The sequence below is a fragment of the Salvelinus namaycush genome, chromosome 15 (genome assembly GCF_016432855.1).
Source record: "Salvelinus namaycush isolate Seneca chromosome 15, SaNama_1.0, whole genome shotgun sequence".
NCBI lineage: Eukaryota > Metazoa > Chordata > Actinopteri > Salmoniformes > Salmonidae > Salvelinus > Salvelinus namaycush.
Window position 1 is genome coordinate 15,094,864 of NC_052321.1, and position 16,853 is coordinate 15,111,716.

Below are 16,853 nucleotides of genomic sequence, written 5' to 3' on the forward strand. Positions count from 1 at the left end.
ACATGGCAAGAGAAGAAGAACAAAAGGGAGAAGAAGAATGCTATAAAAAGGAAAATATGGCTGTCTCGAATGTGGGAAGCCAGGTTAAAAGACAGCAGATTACCCACACGGGAGAGCAGCCTTACCACTGCTCTATGTCAAATCAAATCAAATGTTATTTGTCACATGCGCTGAATACAACAGATGTAGACCTTACAGTGAAATTCTTAATTACAAGCCCTTAACGAACATTGCAGTTTTAAGAAAATACTAAAAAAAGTAACAAATAATTAAAGAGCAGCAGTAAAATAACAATAGCGAGGCTATATAAAGGGGGCACCGGTTAGTCGAGGTAATTGAGGAAATATGTACATGTAGGTAGAGTTATTAAAGTGACAATGCATAGATAATAACAGAGAGTAGCAGCTGTGTAAAAGAGGGGGAGGGGCAATGCAAATAGTCTGGGTAGCCATTTGATTAGATGTTCAGGAGTCTTATGGTTAGGGGGTAGAAGCTGTTTAGAAGCCTCTTGGACCTAGACTTGGCGCTCCGGTACTGCTTGCCATGCGGTAGCAGAGAGAACAGTCTATGATTAGGGTGGCTGGAGTCGTTGACAATTTTTAAGGCCTTCCTCTGACACCGCCTGGTATAGAGGTCCTGGATGGTAGGAAGATTGGCAATGTACTGGGCCGTTCGCACTACCCTCTAGTGTCTTGCGGTCGGAGGCCGAGCAGTTGCCATACCAGGCAGTGATGCAACCCGTCAGGATGCTCTCAATGTTGCAGCTGTAGAACCTTTTGAGGATCTGAGGACCCATGACAAATCTTTTCAGTCTCCTGAGGGGGAATAGCTTTTGTCGTGCCCTCTTCACGACTGTCTTGGTGTGCTTGGACCATGTTGGTTTGTTGGTGATGTGGACACCAAGGAACTTGAAGCTCTCAACCTGCTCCGCTACAGCCCCGACGATGAGAATGGGAGTGTGCTCGGTCCTCCTTTTCCTGTAGTCCACAATCATCTCCTTTGACTTGATCACGTTGAGGGAGAGATTGTTGTCCTGTCACCACACGGTGAGGTCTCTGATCTCCTCCCTATAGGCTGTCTCATTGTTGTCGGTGATCATAATGATGGTGTTGGAGTCGTGCCTGGCCGTGCAGTCATGAGTGAACAGGGAGTACAGGAGGGGACTGAGTACGCACCCCTGCAGGGCCCCCGTATTGAGGATCAGTGTGGCGAATGTGTTGTTACCTACCCTTACCACCTGGGGGCGGCCCGTCAAGAAGTCCAGGATCCAGTTGCAGAGGGAGGTGTTTAGTCCCAGGGACCTTAGCTTAGTGATGAGCTTTGAGGGCACTATGGTGTTGAATGCTGAGCTGTAGTCAATGAATAGCATTCTCACATAGGTGTTCCTTTTGTCCAGGAGTGAGAGGGCAGTGTGGAGTGCAATAGAGATTGCATCATCTGTGGATATGTTGGTGCGGTATGCAAATTGGAGTGGGTCTAGGGTTTCTGGGATAATGGTGTTGATGTGAGCCATGACCAGCCTTTCAAAGCACTTCATGGCTACGGATGTGAGTGCTACAGGTCGGTAGTCATTTAGACAGGTTACCTTAGTGTTCTTGGGCACAGGCACTATGGTGGTCTGCTTGAAACATGTTGGTATTACAGACTCAGACAGGGAGAGGTCGAAAATGTCAGTGAAGACACTTGCCAGTTGGTCAGTGCATGCTCGCAGTACACGTCCTGGTAATCCGTCTGACCCTGTGAATGTTGACCTGTTTCAAAGTCTTACTCATATCGGCTGCGGAGAGCGTGATCACACAGTCGCCCGGGACAGCTGGTGCTCTCATGCATGTTTCAGAGTTACTTGCCTCGAAGCGAGCATAGAAGTAGTTTAGCTTGTCTGGTAGGCTCGTGTCACTGGGCAGCTCTTGGCTGTGCTTCTTTTTGGAGTCTGTAATAGTTTGCAAGCCCTGCCACATCCAACAAGCGTCGGAGCCGGTGTAGTACTATTCGATCTTAGTCCTGTATTGATGCTTTGCCTGTTTGATGGTTCATCGGAGGGCATAGCAGGATTTCTTATAAGCTTCCTGGTTAGTGTCAGAAAGCGACAGATCTACCCTTTAGCTCGGTGCGGATGTTAACTGTAATCCATGGCATCTGGTTGGGGTATGTACTGTACGTACAGTCACTGTGGGGACGACGTCATCGATGCACTTATTGATGACGCCAGTGACTGATGTGGTGTACTCCTCAATGCCATCGGAAGAGTCCCGGAACATATTCCAGTCTGTGCTAGCAAAACAGTCCTGTAGTTTAGCATCTGCTTCCTCTGACCACTTTTTTATTGACCGAGTCACAGGTGCTTCCTGCTTTAATGTTTGCTTGTAAGAAGAGGATAGAATTATGGTCAGATTTGCCAAATGGAGGGCGAGGGAGAGCTTTGTATGCGTCTCTGTGTGGATTAAAGGTGGTCTGGAGATTTTTTCCCTCTGGTATGTGTCCAAAGACTTTCAAAACAGCCGATTACGTAAAGGTACACCAACGACGACATATAGGAGGGAACTGTTACGCCTGCTCTCATTACGGGAAGTGATGCCCAACTTCACAAGGCCTGAAAAGTAATGAGAAGACCCACACCCAACTGAAGAAGAGCTATGAATGCCCTGACTGTAGGATGAAGTTTGATACATTAAAAAGATTACAAGTACACCAGAAACGACATGAAGGAAAGAAGCCCTACTCCTGCTTTGAGTGTGGGGAGAGTTACACTTCACCACACTACCTATACTGTTGAAGTCCGAAGTTTACATACACCTTTGCCAAATACATTTAAACTCAGTTTTTCACAATTCCTGACATTTAATCCGAATAAAAATTCCCGGTCTTAGGTCAGTTAGGATCACCACTTTATTTTAAGAATGTGAAATGTCAGAATAATAGTAGAGAGAATGATTTATTTCAGCTTTAATTTCTTTCATCACATTCCCAGTGGGTCAGAAGTTTACATACACTCAATTAGTATTTGGTAGCATTGCCTTTAAATTGTTTAACTTGGGTCAAACGTTGCGGGTAGCCTTCCACAAGTTTTCCACAATAAGTTGGGTGAATTTTGGCCCATTCCTCCTGACAGAGCTGATGTAACGGAGTCAGGTTTGTAGGCCTCCTTGCTCGCACACGCTTTTTCAGTTCTGCCCACAAATGTTCTATAGGATTGAGGTCAGGGCTTTGATATGGCTAATCCAATACCTTGACTTTGTTGTCCTTAAGCCATTTTGCCACAACTTTGGAAGTATGCTTGGGGTCATTGTCCATTTGGAAGACCCATTTGTGACCAAGCTTTAACTTCCTGACTGATGTCTTGAGATGTTGCTTCAATGTATTCACATAATTTTCCTCCCTCTTGAAGCCATCTATTTTGTGAAGTGCACCAGTCCCTCCTCCAGCAAAGCACCCCCACAACATGATGCTGCCACCCCTGTGCTTCACGGTTGGGATGGTGTTCTTCGGCTTGCAAGTCTCCCCCTTTTTCCTCCAAACATAACGATGGTCATTATGGCCAAACAGTTCTATTTTTGTTTCATCAGACCTGAGGACATTTCTCCAAAAAGTACGATCTTTGTCCCCATGTGCAGTTGCAAACCGTAGTCTTTTTTATGACTGTTTTGGAGCAGTGGCTTCTTCCTTGCTGAGCGGCCTTTCAGGTTTTGTCGATGTAGGTTCAGTCGTTTTACTGTGAATACTTTTGTACCTGTTTCCTCCAGCATCTTTACAAGATCCTTTGCTGCTGTTCTGGGATTGATTTGCACTTTTCGCACCAAAGTATGTTCCTCTCTAGGAGACAGAACGCGTCTCCTTCCTGAGCGGTATGACAGCAGCGTGGTCCCATGGTGTTTATACGTACTATTGTTTGTACAGATGAACGTGGTACCTTCAGGCATTTGGAAATTGCTCCCAAGGATGAACCAGACTTGTGGAGGTCTACAATTCTTTTTCTGCGGTCTTGGCTGATTTCTTTTGATTTTCCCATGATGTCAAGCAAAGAGGCACTGAGTTTGAAGGTATGCCTTGAAATACATCCACAGGTACACCTCCAATTGACTCAAATGATGTCAATTAAGCCTAACAGAAGCTTTTAAAGCCATGACATCATTTTCTGGAATTTTCCAAGCTGTTTAAATGCACAGTCAACTTAGTGTATGTAAACTTCTGACCCACTGGAATTGTGATACAGTGAATTATAAGTGAAATAATCTGTCTGTAAACAATTGTTGGAAAAATGACTTGTGTCATGCACAAAGTAGATGTCCTAACCAACTTGCCAAAACTATAGTTTGTTAACAAGAAATTTGTGGAGTGGTTGAAAAACGAGTTTTAATGACTCCAACCTAACTGTATGTAAACTTTCGACTTCAAATGTAATGTTAGAATCCATAGCACTTATTTGACTTGTTAAGCAAGTTTTTACTCCTGAACTTTTTTAGGCTTGCGATAACAAATAGGTTGAATACTTTTTGACTGCAGACATTTCAGCTTAAACTTTAAAAAAATAAGAACAATTCTAAAACATAATTCCACTTTGACATTATGGGGTATTGTGTGTGGGTGTGTGGGCCAGTGACACAAAATCTCAATGTTATCCATTTTAAATTCAGGCTGTATGTCACGTTCTGACCATAGTTCTTTTGTGTTTTCTTTGTTTTAGTGTTGGTCAGGACGTGAGCTGAGTGGGCATTCTATGTTGTGTGTCTAGTTTTCCTGTTTCTGTGTTTGGCCTGATATGGTTCCCAATCAGAGGCAGGTGTTAGTCGTTTGCCTCTGATTGGGAGCCATATTTAGGTAGCCTGTTTTGTGTTGGGTTTTGTGGGTGGTTGTCTTCTGTCTTTGTGTTCTATGCACCAGATAGGACTGTTTCGGTAGATTCACTTTTGTTATTTTGTATTGTGTCTTGTTCAGTCGATTATTATTAAAACATGGACACTTACTATGCTGCGTCTTGGTCCGATCCCTGCTACACTGCCGTTACAATGTAACAGCAAAATGTGGAAAATGTCAAGGGGTGTGAATACTTTCTAAATGCCAGAATGGCCACATCAGTGCATCCCATAGAGATAGATGGAGAACACTACTTGGAAATAACCCATTTTTTGCATAGAGATTGCCATTGAGGGCTTCCAACCTTTTTGAAGTAGTCAACTGGGTGGGAGTTCTATGGGTTAAGGAAAGATCACATGATTCCATCCAGGTCATCAGGAAGAAACAGCCAATTAATTATACTTGTGAGGAGGTCAGAGACCTGGCCGTGTGGTGCCAGGACAACAACCTCTCCCTCAAAGTGATCAAGACAAAGGAGATGATTGTGGACTACAGGAAAAAGAGGACCGAGCACGCCCCCATTCTCATCGACGGGGCTGCAGTGGAGCAGGTTGAGAGCTTCAAGTTCTGTGGTGTCCACATCACCAACAAACTAACATAGTCCAAGCACACCAAGACAGTCGTGAAGAGGGTACGACAAAACCTATTCCCCCTCAGGAGACTGAAAAGATTTGTCATGGGTCCTCAAATCCTCAAAAGATTCTACAGCTGCACCATCGAGAGCATCCTGACTGGTTGCATCACTGCCTGTTATGGCAACTGCTCAGCCTCCAGAGGGTAGTGCGAACGGCCCAGTACATTACTGCGGTGTCAGAGGAAGGCCCTAAAAATTGTCAAAGACACCATCCACCCTAATCATAGACTGTTCTCTCTGCTGCCACACGGCAAGCAGTACCGGAGTGTCAAGTCTAGGTCCAAGAGGCTTCTAAACAGCTTCTACCCCCTAACCATAAGACTCCTGAACATCTAATCAAATGGCTACCCAGACTATTTGCATTGCCTCTCCCCCTCTTTTACACCGCTGCTACTCTCTGTTGTTATCATCTATGCATAGTCACTTTAATAACTCTACCTACATGTACATATTACCTCAACTAACCGGTGGCCCCGCATATTGACTCTGTACCGGTACCCCCCTGTATATAGTCTCGCTATTGTTATTTTAATGCTGCTATTTAATTACTTGTTACTTTATTTCTTATTCTTATCCATTTTTTATATATTTTTTTTACTGCATTGTTGGTTAGGGGCTCGTAAGTAAGCATTTCACTGTAAGGTATTTGTATTTGGCGCATGTGACTACTACAGTTTGATTTGATATTCCATAACTGCAGGTGGCAGTAAGTGGCAGTATGTTCAGACAACACACTCCATGTGGCAGTATGCATTCTTTCAGTTTGTTTACCAACTCATAGCAGTGTTAGATGAGCAAAAAGGACTACTTAAAAATGGAGCTGGCCTCAATGGCGCTGCCCGTGCTCTCACAGATGCCATAATAGGACAGATACAAAGCTGAGTCATCTATCTAAGTCTATGGTGCATCCCTGACGTTAACATCTAAAACCAGATAGAAATGATAATGATATATCTTTAAATAACTGCCCTTTTTCTGGCCCGCAAATTGCTTTGATGAACAAATCGGTCCGAAAGCAAATCCCGATATAGCCCTTGAACAAAATTATTGCCCACTGCGGCAGTGGCGTGTATTCATGGATGCCAAGGAAGGCCAGGCTTCCCCAAAGAATTGACCAAGACAAAAACATAAAATAATGTATCTTTCGTCTCTCGGTGTTTTCATAATTTTCTCTTCAATTCGCAAGAGGCTGAATGTATATGGGATTATAATGATGACAGAACTACGTGAGTTTATTTCGTGGTCGCACATTGAGATTCGTGGTTGCAAGTACGATTCGCAAATGTGTAATTTAATTTCGCAAGCTTGTATCATGATGTGTGAAAGATTTAACAACAGTCGCAAACTTGTGACATTTGAATACATTCAATAAGATTTGCAAACATCATTTATTTTCTGAATTATTGCAAGTCCATTTATGGCTATCAATATTCTGGTTTGAATCAAAAATGCACTTGCAGATTTTGAATCTGCACACGCTCTATCACTGTCACATGCTGTAACAAGAGCCTGGATGGTGACACATCTGCTTCAAGTTGCCTGACTGAATACGTGGGCTGTCGTAGAAAAATTTGTCCAATAATATTTCTCAGATACCGGAACTTGTGAATTCAAGGTAGACTTTATTACAAAGTAACAAGCCGAGCTGGTCCATGGATCAACTGTCTTCCCAGCCTCGGCACACTCCTTGTATACAGTTTTCATCCTTACATCACATACACAGTTACTCCTCTTTATGTTAATGATCAACTCTTTTTGGCTTCGCGCCACTATTGTTTGAGGTGGGCTTTTTCCCGCCTCTACAAATAATTGAACACTCTACTAATCATTGAACCGATTATATTGGTGGCGCAACTGTGACAGTTTGGTAAAATAATAATAGGGGCCTTTACCAGGCTGCAGTCACAAGTACATTCATTATATAGATTATATCAGCACCCACCAGGCTATAGTCATAAGTGCATTCATTATATTGATTCTGATACTTCTTATCCAGGCATGCATCTGGATTACAATGTGTCTATTTATTTTGTATATTGGCTTTTCTTATGCTATACAGGTGTGGTTACAGGTTCCTTTCAAGCTTTTAATGATTCTGTTTTATTACATTAATATTTCACAATATGCTACTGAAAAATCGCCATAGGCCTTCAGTGGTACCTTCCCCTTTGTTGACAGCAAGAGTCTCCTTATCTCTGTCTAGTAGCCATTTAAGATATATGTAACAACTCAAATATTAACATCAGTTATTTTTCAGAGCTGATCTGATTGGTCAAAATACCAACTCGTGAAAAAAATATCAGAATTGGGCTGCCAGTCTAAACGCAGCCTATTTGTCCTATACTTCAGTCTTGTTTGGGATATATATTTCACTTGGCATACCTGTGTGACGTCTTATATACATGAATACAAATGTATTCACCCTAGATATGAGACGTTCATTGATTTTAAACCTTTTTGAATCATAAGCTCTGTTTTCTTGGAGAAAGTCTGCATGTTGTCAGATGTAGTTAGTAAAAAAAAGTTTTTTTACAAGAGTAGTTTATTTTTTAAAGCCTTGATCGTTGCATCCTTCCTCAGGGAACTGTCTGCTGATAGCTGACAACATGGTGGCAGTTTTGCTATAGTGCTCCAGACTTCCATGGCCCAGCAGACTCACCTGGGAATAGGGGGATGACACGTTTAGTTTTTATAAAAGTCTGGGAGACTTAGAGGGAGGAGAGTGCATAAGTTTGAGTGAGTACAGCAAATCAAATCCAACCAGTGGCCCAGGATAATTAAGCAGTAAGGCCTGAGGGGGTGTGGTATGTGGCCAATATACCACTGCTAAGGGCTGTTCTTATGTGCAACACTGAGTGCCTGGATACAGCACTTAGCCGTGTTATATTGGCCATATACTACAAACCCAAGGAGCCTTATTGCTATTATAAACAGGTGTCGTGTCTTTACTATCCTTAATGTGATGACATGCTATTTTCAAATTGATTACCTAACGTTTAATTATATGATTAAATGAATCAGGCAATAACTAACTCATTAGGAATCCGGGGCACCACGGAAGCATTAGTTTATATAGAGCGGCTATCTCCCGAATCCACTCTTAAAGATCTTTTATATCAACAGCAGTCAATCATTAATTATTGTTTACCTTCTATCAGTCTCATCTGAATGTTGTAAAATTCTTGGTTATCTGCATGAACCCAAGCATAAATTATGAATCAGCAATATACAAATTGCCTTAATTATGTATTTACTAACTAAATCATCACAGAAATACATCAAAACAAACAGTAGATATTGGTTACTAACAATGATGAAAAAGTCCCTAGTGGGCTAAACTGATATGACTGCTTGGTAGACAAAGGGAAGGGGGTGTGGACTGAGAAAGAGCGGGAAATGCAACATGGATTCACTACCCAGTTTATAATTATATTAATTGAAATGCTCATCCTTTGCACATGATCGGGCGCTCATTCGAGAATAACTGCAATGTATATATATTTACGCCCGTATGTCGTTGTTGTCTTCTCTGTTGGAATCCTCGACCGTGCTGTAGGGTTCATCAGAGTCTCTGGTAAACTTTCATTCAAGTCACAAAGTCTTTTGTGGTTGTACGTGGCTAGAATGTATACTTCAGAGTACCATTCAGAAATCTTCTCATAGGATAGATGCTTTTGCGGTTGTCTGTATTCTCGTCCTAGTTTTACATAATTTCCAGCTGCAGACTAGTAATTATACATCTAAGATTGCACTTATTCTGTAGGGATCAATAGTCTCAAGAGTTTAACCATTTCCAGCTGTGTAGCCAATGTGGTGGGAGCCACAATCTACACCCTGAAAGGGTCACATCATGACACAGGTTACCAACGTAATTAGAGCAGTAAAAGTGTTTTGTCATACCCCTGGTATATGGTCTGATATACCCCGGCTGTCAGCTAATCAGTATTCTGGGCTCGAACTGTTGTAGAAAAATCAGCTCTTGTAGTCGACAACTGTTAAGCATTCACCCAGAGTTTATTCAATAGTGACCTGCACAGGGGAGACCTTTTCTGGACCCCCGCCAGCATTGGACATTTTAGCTTATGTAGACAAGGGACATCTATTTCAGATCAGCACTCTCCTCTGAGTTTTCTTGGCAAGCTTATCCATTATAAAAGACAGACATATTGGCATCCAAGTGATACCCCCCCCCTTCAATGTATAGGACATGTGGGATTGCCACGTTTCATACTGCCCTTCAACTGGGATAATAGCTTTAAAGCAGACAGTACAGTTGTCTAACACAATTGTCATTAAGCTTAATTGTTCCTTCACAGAACCACCGGTTTATAATATGCTGTATGTCGCCTCCTGAGTGGCGCAGCAGTCTAAGGCACTGCATCGTTCAATCCCGGGCTCTCACAACCGGCCGTGATTGGGAGTCCCATAGGGCGGCGCACAATTGGCCCAGCGTCGTCTGGGTTAGGGGAGGGTTTGGCCGGGGGGATTTAGAAGTAGGCTGTCATTGTAAATAAGAATTTGTTCTTAACTGACTTGACTAGTTAAATAAAAATGTAATAACACAGACCGCCATAGTGAAAGTATATCACCAGCAGAGCTTACTTTTCTGTGTTCTGGAGAAATTGCAGGTAGTTGGTCTGAAGGCTCTGGAGGTCCTTGGAATATTCTGTCTCTGTAGCACCTGTAGAGAGATGGATAAAGGTACTGAATGCTCTTGAAAGAGAAAGCAAGAGTTAACATTTACATTGTTGATTGACTAATATAAGGGTCCAATCAGACAAATGGATGCGTAAAAGATGCAGCAACTCAATGGTTTTCAATGGGGGGTGGGGGCTTGTGTTGTGCTGTCTATCAGAAAAGTTTCTAAGACAATCCATCAACCAATTAAAAACGTAAAACAGCGTTTTTCCTCACCAAACAGCCTCGTTGGACATGCGTGGTTTGAAGGTAGCCTTACTCTGTGGTTGAAGTTGTACTGTATCTTCACGTCTATAACTTCGCTCTCACTCCGACTGACCCCTAAACCCTTACCCCTGACCTCCCATTGGCACAGGGCCTCTGTTGATAAAACGTTATTGGAGACAGGAGATCAAGTTGAGACATAGGACGAGGTGTATATTGTATAATAAGGCAGTTTATTCAAAGGTAAAGATATCTGGGAAATCGTGCTGCACGGCCCCTTTCTGTCTAGCTCGTATGGAACCGTCGGAAAAGAGAGCGCTAAACATATTGTGCAGATTATATATGCAGTAAAAAATGTAGGTTGATCTGGTAGTCTGGCCTTCTGATTGGTCGCTCTGGGTCGTGGGTAGTCCTGTTCGGGCCTGGTGTCGACGTTCCATTGGCTCTTAACATGGTTCTTTGTCTTAGAGTCCCAACCTTGAGCAGAATGCGTGTGCGTTTTGTTTTAGCAGGGGCCTGTTCATGGGGGAGGGGAGTGTGTGTGTCTGTGGTTGGTATCTAATGAGACCAACATGTGTCTAAAGAGAAAGAGGGGGTGGGTACATGGATTTTGAAAAGATAGCTTATGTTGAGAAGTTGTTATAACAAGTTTCCAGTATCTATTACAATTTCTTACACCTCCTGCAAAAGCTTCTAATCCAGGGTTCGTCAACTAGGTTTGGCCTCGGGACAATTTTTTTCAGAGCTAATAGTCGGTGGACCATAAATGACTTAGTATATAATATTAACACAATTAATTGTCCTACACTATAAATTGAACATCATTTTGAACACATCTGATGAGTACATAATACATTCAGTTACAATAACATAATACTTTCGATCTTATTACGCTCATAAAATCACCATGTCTCTATTCAATTATTATTTTGTCTATTTCTCTATGCGTTGATTGGTGGGGAAAAACAGGTCTACGTAGGCTACACTACTTGTTTTACGTCAACGTTCGTTCAGAACAATTAGCTTGATAGCAAGTGTACATGTCGATATCAAAAAGTATCAAAAGAAAGGTGGATAATGAAAACGTTTCCGGGAAGGATGTACAGAGAGATATGTGTTCGTTTTACCATCTTTTCCCAATGCCAAGCCAGTGTCTTATTTGCAATGAACATGTCGCTGTTTGAAAATAATTCAATCTCAGACGTCATTATGAATCTAAGCATGGAACTTTCAAAGTGGCCTTCCCGCCCCAGACATAGGCCACGCAGAAACATTGACGCGTTAACTGCAAGCTACACACTGCTTTTTTGGCTGACATATTATGTTACTTAAATGGGTTACAAGGATGAGGGATAACAGTGGTGGACATGGTGGGAAAAACTTGAAGCTTTTACTAGGAAGCTTGAGTTGTTTGATTTGGACTTGTCATCTGGAAGGCTACTGCACTTCAGCACACTGAAGAAACGACAGGCAGGGGTACCAGGTCGCAGCATTGTCACAGAGGTGATGGAAGATTTCATCAAGCAGCTGAGGGACCACTTCTCCACCAGATTTGAAGACTACAGCATGCCCAATGATATCATTGCATTTGTATGTGATCCTCTCACAATCCGCCCAGATGGAGAATTATCCTCCCTTGCTAAGAAAACGATACCCTCGATGGATGAGACCGCAATTCAAACTGAGCTGATTGAATTCCAGACATTGAGCCAAATCAAGGATGCGCTCAGGAGTGCGGAATCCTTGTGTGTGTTTTGGGTGGCATGCACAATATACAGCACAATAAAGAAACTTGCATTTTATGTGCTAACAATGTTTGGATAGACTTACACCTGCGAGTCCTCATTTTCCTCTATGAACGCAATATGGACTCACGACAGGAACAGGTGTTGTGCCGAAAAGCTCCCACCAGTGTTGCCAACCCCTCAGTAAGGAAAGTAGCTATTGGCTGTTCTAAAAGTCGCTAGAAGTCGCTAAATGACTTCATCACCTAATTTGCATAATTGGCCATGTGCATGTAATTGTGATGGATGCTGTAGGAAAGAGGAATAACGTCGTGGGAGAGACAAAAAGTGAGTAAAAAACACCCTAAATATGTTAAGAACTACAAATGAACTTTAATCTGTCGATTTTTTTCCCTTTTTTATGTCACAATTCCAACCCTCCTCCTTTATCCGGGCTTGGGACCGGCAAAAGTGACCCAAAAGAGAGACTCTAGCGGAGTTACTTATTATTTTTATTTTTATTTTTTACTTTAGTTTTCTTAATTTGGTTTGGTTTTTAACCTTATGGTCCACTTAGGAGCCTACAACAAGTCACAGTAAAACATTAACATTTTTAACCATAACATTTAAATAAATAAAAAATTGTATACAATCTATATTAACAATCTAAATGGACCAAAAAGAGACAATAGAAAAAACTGTCAATGGCAATGTGAGAAAATTATGGTAACTACTCTGGCCCTAACTGAGGTTAATTGTTTTTTTATAATGTAAACCAGGGCGGGATAAGCCAGCAGCGGCTTCATCAACCCCCCCCCCCCCCCCCCCCTGTAATAATAACAATATATACAAAAATAAGACTCATAAATATCAAAGAGAAGTAGCAAAGACCAATAGAAACAAATGTGTGTTGATTTGGCACGGAGCATCAATACATTACCCATCCCCCAACACTGTCACCCAAGAGTCAAGACTAAGCCAATTCACCTTGGTGGTGTGCAGACTGGTTTTATATTATTCTTAACGATTTCGCACAAACCAGAAAAAAATGCAACAATATGTCTGTGAAACTATATATTCACAGTATTATGAATGAATTGTGGTTTATTTGGTAACATTTCGTAGTGTGACTGATTTTACTAATTGCATTAGTACTGTACAAAGTTAGAGGTGCGCTATTTGATAGATTCCCCCGCTCCCCCTACCTCGGGCTTCCAGTGCAGAGACCTGAGGTCAAGCTACCCCAACCCCCCTCCCCATCTCATACTTCTGAGTGGGAGACCTTCCCAGGCAGTAGCCTGCCTAGCTCACAAACTAGAATCAGGGCGCCAACTCCGACAAGGTTAATTGACCCACAGTCCCACACGGTGACATTATATCATTTATGTGAGGTGCAAATGAGCGATAGAAAACTGATCGCGCAAATGTCACCATTCCGATTATTTTTGTGTGGGCGCCCCGTGCCGCCCCCGGCTGCCCATGTCGCCTATACCAAAATCTGCCCTGCCTATATGACTATATTTAGTAAATAATAACATTATTGTGAGTGCTTATCCAAGGATATGTAGGTCTCAAGCTGACAAGAGCAGGCTATCCCGATACAGACATTCAGACACAGATATTACCTTTTTTGGTTTAAATTAGTGTTTTTTGAAGGATGCTACATTTGTGGCCAGTTGCAATTGTAAGTAGGCCATGTAGAAAAAATCCCACTTCTATTTGTCACGCCCTGATCTGTTTCACCTGTCCTTATGATTGTCTCCACCCCCTCCAAGTGTCGCTTATTTCCCATGGTGTATTTATCCCTGTGTTTCCTGTCTTTCTGTGCCAGTTCGTCTTGTCTGTTTCAAGTCAACCAGCGTGTTTTTCCCGGTCTCCTGCTTTTGCTATTCTCTCTTTTGCTAGTCCTCCCGGTTTTGACCCTTGCCTGTTTTCTGAACTCTGTACCCGCCTGCCTGACCAGTCTGCCTGCCCTGACCTCGAGCCTGCCTGCCACACTGTACCTCCTGGACTCTGAACTGGTTTTGACCTTTTGTTTGTCCACGACCCTTCTCTTGCCTACCCTTTTTGAATGTAATACATATCAAACACTCAAACCATCTGCCTCCCGTGTCTGCATCCGGGTCTGGCCCTGAGCCCTTATGCTATTAGGCCATATATTTTTGTTATTGTGAAAGATGCCTCTACGGACCCCCCATCCCGTATCCGGGATCATTCTCATCAGAAACGCTGACTAGAATAGCCTAGCCTAGCGCCACAGGGATATCATATAATATAATTTCATGAAATCACAAGTCCAATACAGCAAATGAAAGATAAACATCTTGTGAATCCAGCCAACATGTCTGATTTTTAAAATGTTTTACAGTGAAAACACAACATATATTTATGTTAGCTCACCACCATATCCCAAAAAACACAGCCATTTTTTCACCGCAAAGATGGCTTTCACAAAACCCACAAATAGAGATAAAATTAATCACTAACCTTTGAACAACTTCATCAGATGACAGTCCTATGACATCATGTTATACAATACATTTATGTTTTGTTCGAAAATGTGCATATTTATAGCCAGAAATCGTGGTTTTACATTGGCGCCATGTTCAGAAATGGCTCCAAAACAGCCAGAATAATTACAGAGAGCAACGTGAAATACAGAAATACTCATCATAAAACTTTGATGAAAAATACATGTTGTACACATAATTAAAGATAAACATCTTGTGAATCCAGCCAACATGTCCGATTTTTAAAATGTTTTACAGCGAAAACACAACATATATTTATGTTAGCTCACCACAGTATCCAAAAACACACCGCCATTTTTTCACAGAAAAGATAGCTTTCACAAAACCCACAAATAGAGATAAAATGAATCACTAACCTTTGAACAACTTCATCAGATGACAGTCATATGACATCATGTTATACAATACATTTATGTTTTGTTCAATTATATGCATATTTATAGGCAGAAATCGTGGTTTTACATTGGCGCCATGTTCAGAAATGGCTCCAAAATAGCGAAAGTAATTACAGATAGCAACGTGAAATACAGAAATACTCATCATAAACTTTGATGAAAGATACATGTTTAACATATAATTAAAGATACACTGGTTCTTAATGCAACCGCTGTGTTAGATTTAAAAAAAATAACTTTTGTAAAAAGCACAGCATGCAATAATCTGAGACAGCGCTCAGCCATTCTCCGCCATGTTGGAGTCAACAGAGTCAACAGAAATACGAAATAACATCATAAATATTCCCTTACCTTTGATGAACTTTCATCAGAATGCAGTGCCAGGAATCCTAGTTCCACAATAAATCGTTGTTTTGTTTTATAATGTCCATTACTTCTGTCGAATTAGCAACTTTGGCTAGCATGTGTCGTTCACGTGTCCAGAGAACTTTACGCTAATGAACGAAAACTTCAAAAAGTGATATTACAAATTGAATAAACTGGTCAAACTCAGTTGAGAATCAATCTTCAGGATGTTTTTCTCATATATATCCAATAACGTCCCAAACGGAGCATTTCTTCATGTCTATCTAACGCAGTGCAGACAAAGACATCACATTCCCTCTGCGCATGGCCAAGAACTGGCAATCTGCCTGACCTGTCACTCCAAAGGCTCTCATCCGGTCCCACATGAAGCTATATGCTTCATTCCACGTTCTACTGCCTGTTGACATCTAGTGGAAGGCGTATGAAGTACATACAGATCCATAAATATAAGGCAATTGAATAGGCGATGCCTTTCACAGCGACCCATTTCAGAATTTTCACTTCCTGTTTGGAAGTTTGCCTGCCATATGAGTTCTGTTTTACTCACAGATATAATTCAAACAGTTTTAGAAACGTCAGAGTGTTTTCTATCCAATAGTAATAATAATATGCATATCATATGATCTAGGACAGAGTACGAGGCCGTTTAATTTGGGCACAAATTCATCCAAAAGTGAAAATGTCGCCCCCTATCCCTAAGAAGTTTTAAGTCTCATAGCCTACATCAGCCAGTTAAGTTATTTTATATAGGCCTAGGCTTGGAAAGAAATATACTACAACTAAGCCCTCTTGTAAAGTCAAATTAAAATGAAGATTATTGTTTAAATTAATTACTCGACTGGTGTAGGTGTTCTCCATCTGTTGCTGTGCAACACTTGCATAATAAGTTATCTATATTTTCAGCACTCCCTATTGATTGCGTTGCAGCGTTACGTTTCAGCACCACAAAATGGTCCGCTGCCTGCTTTATTAGTTGTTTTTGTTTTTGTCGTTTTGCTTTATCTTGACCAGGTCGCAGTTGGAAGTGAAAACTTGTTCTCAACTGGCCTACCTGGTTAAATTAAGGTGAAATAAAAAATAAAAATAGTCCTGGAGTACTTCTCCTGTCTTATCCGGTGTCCTGTGTGAATTTAAGTATGCTCTCTCTAATTCTCTTTTTCTCTCTTTCTTTCTCTTTCTCGGAGGACCTGAGCCCTAGGACCATGCCTCAGGACTACCTGGCATGATGACTCCTTGCTGTCCCCAGTCCACCTGGCCGTGCTGCTGCTCCAGTTTCAACTGTTCTGCCTGCGGCTATGGAACCCTGACCTGTTCACCGGACGTGCTACCTGTCCCAGACCTGCTGTTTTCAACTCTCTAGAGACCGCAGGAGCGGTAGAGATACTCTTAATGATCGGCTATGAAAAGCCAAATTACATTTACTCCTAAGGTGCTGACTTGCTGCACCCTC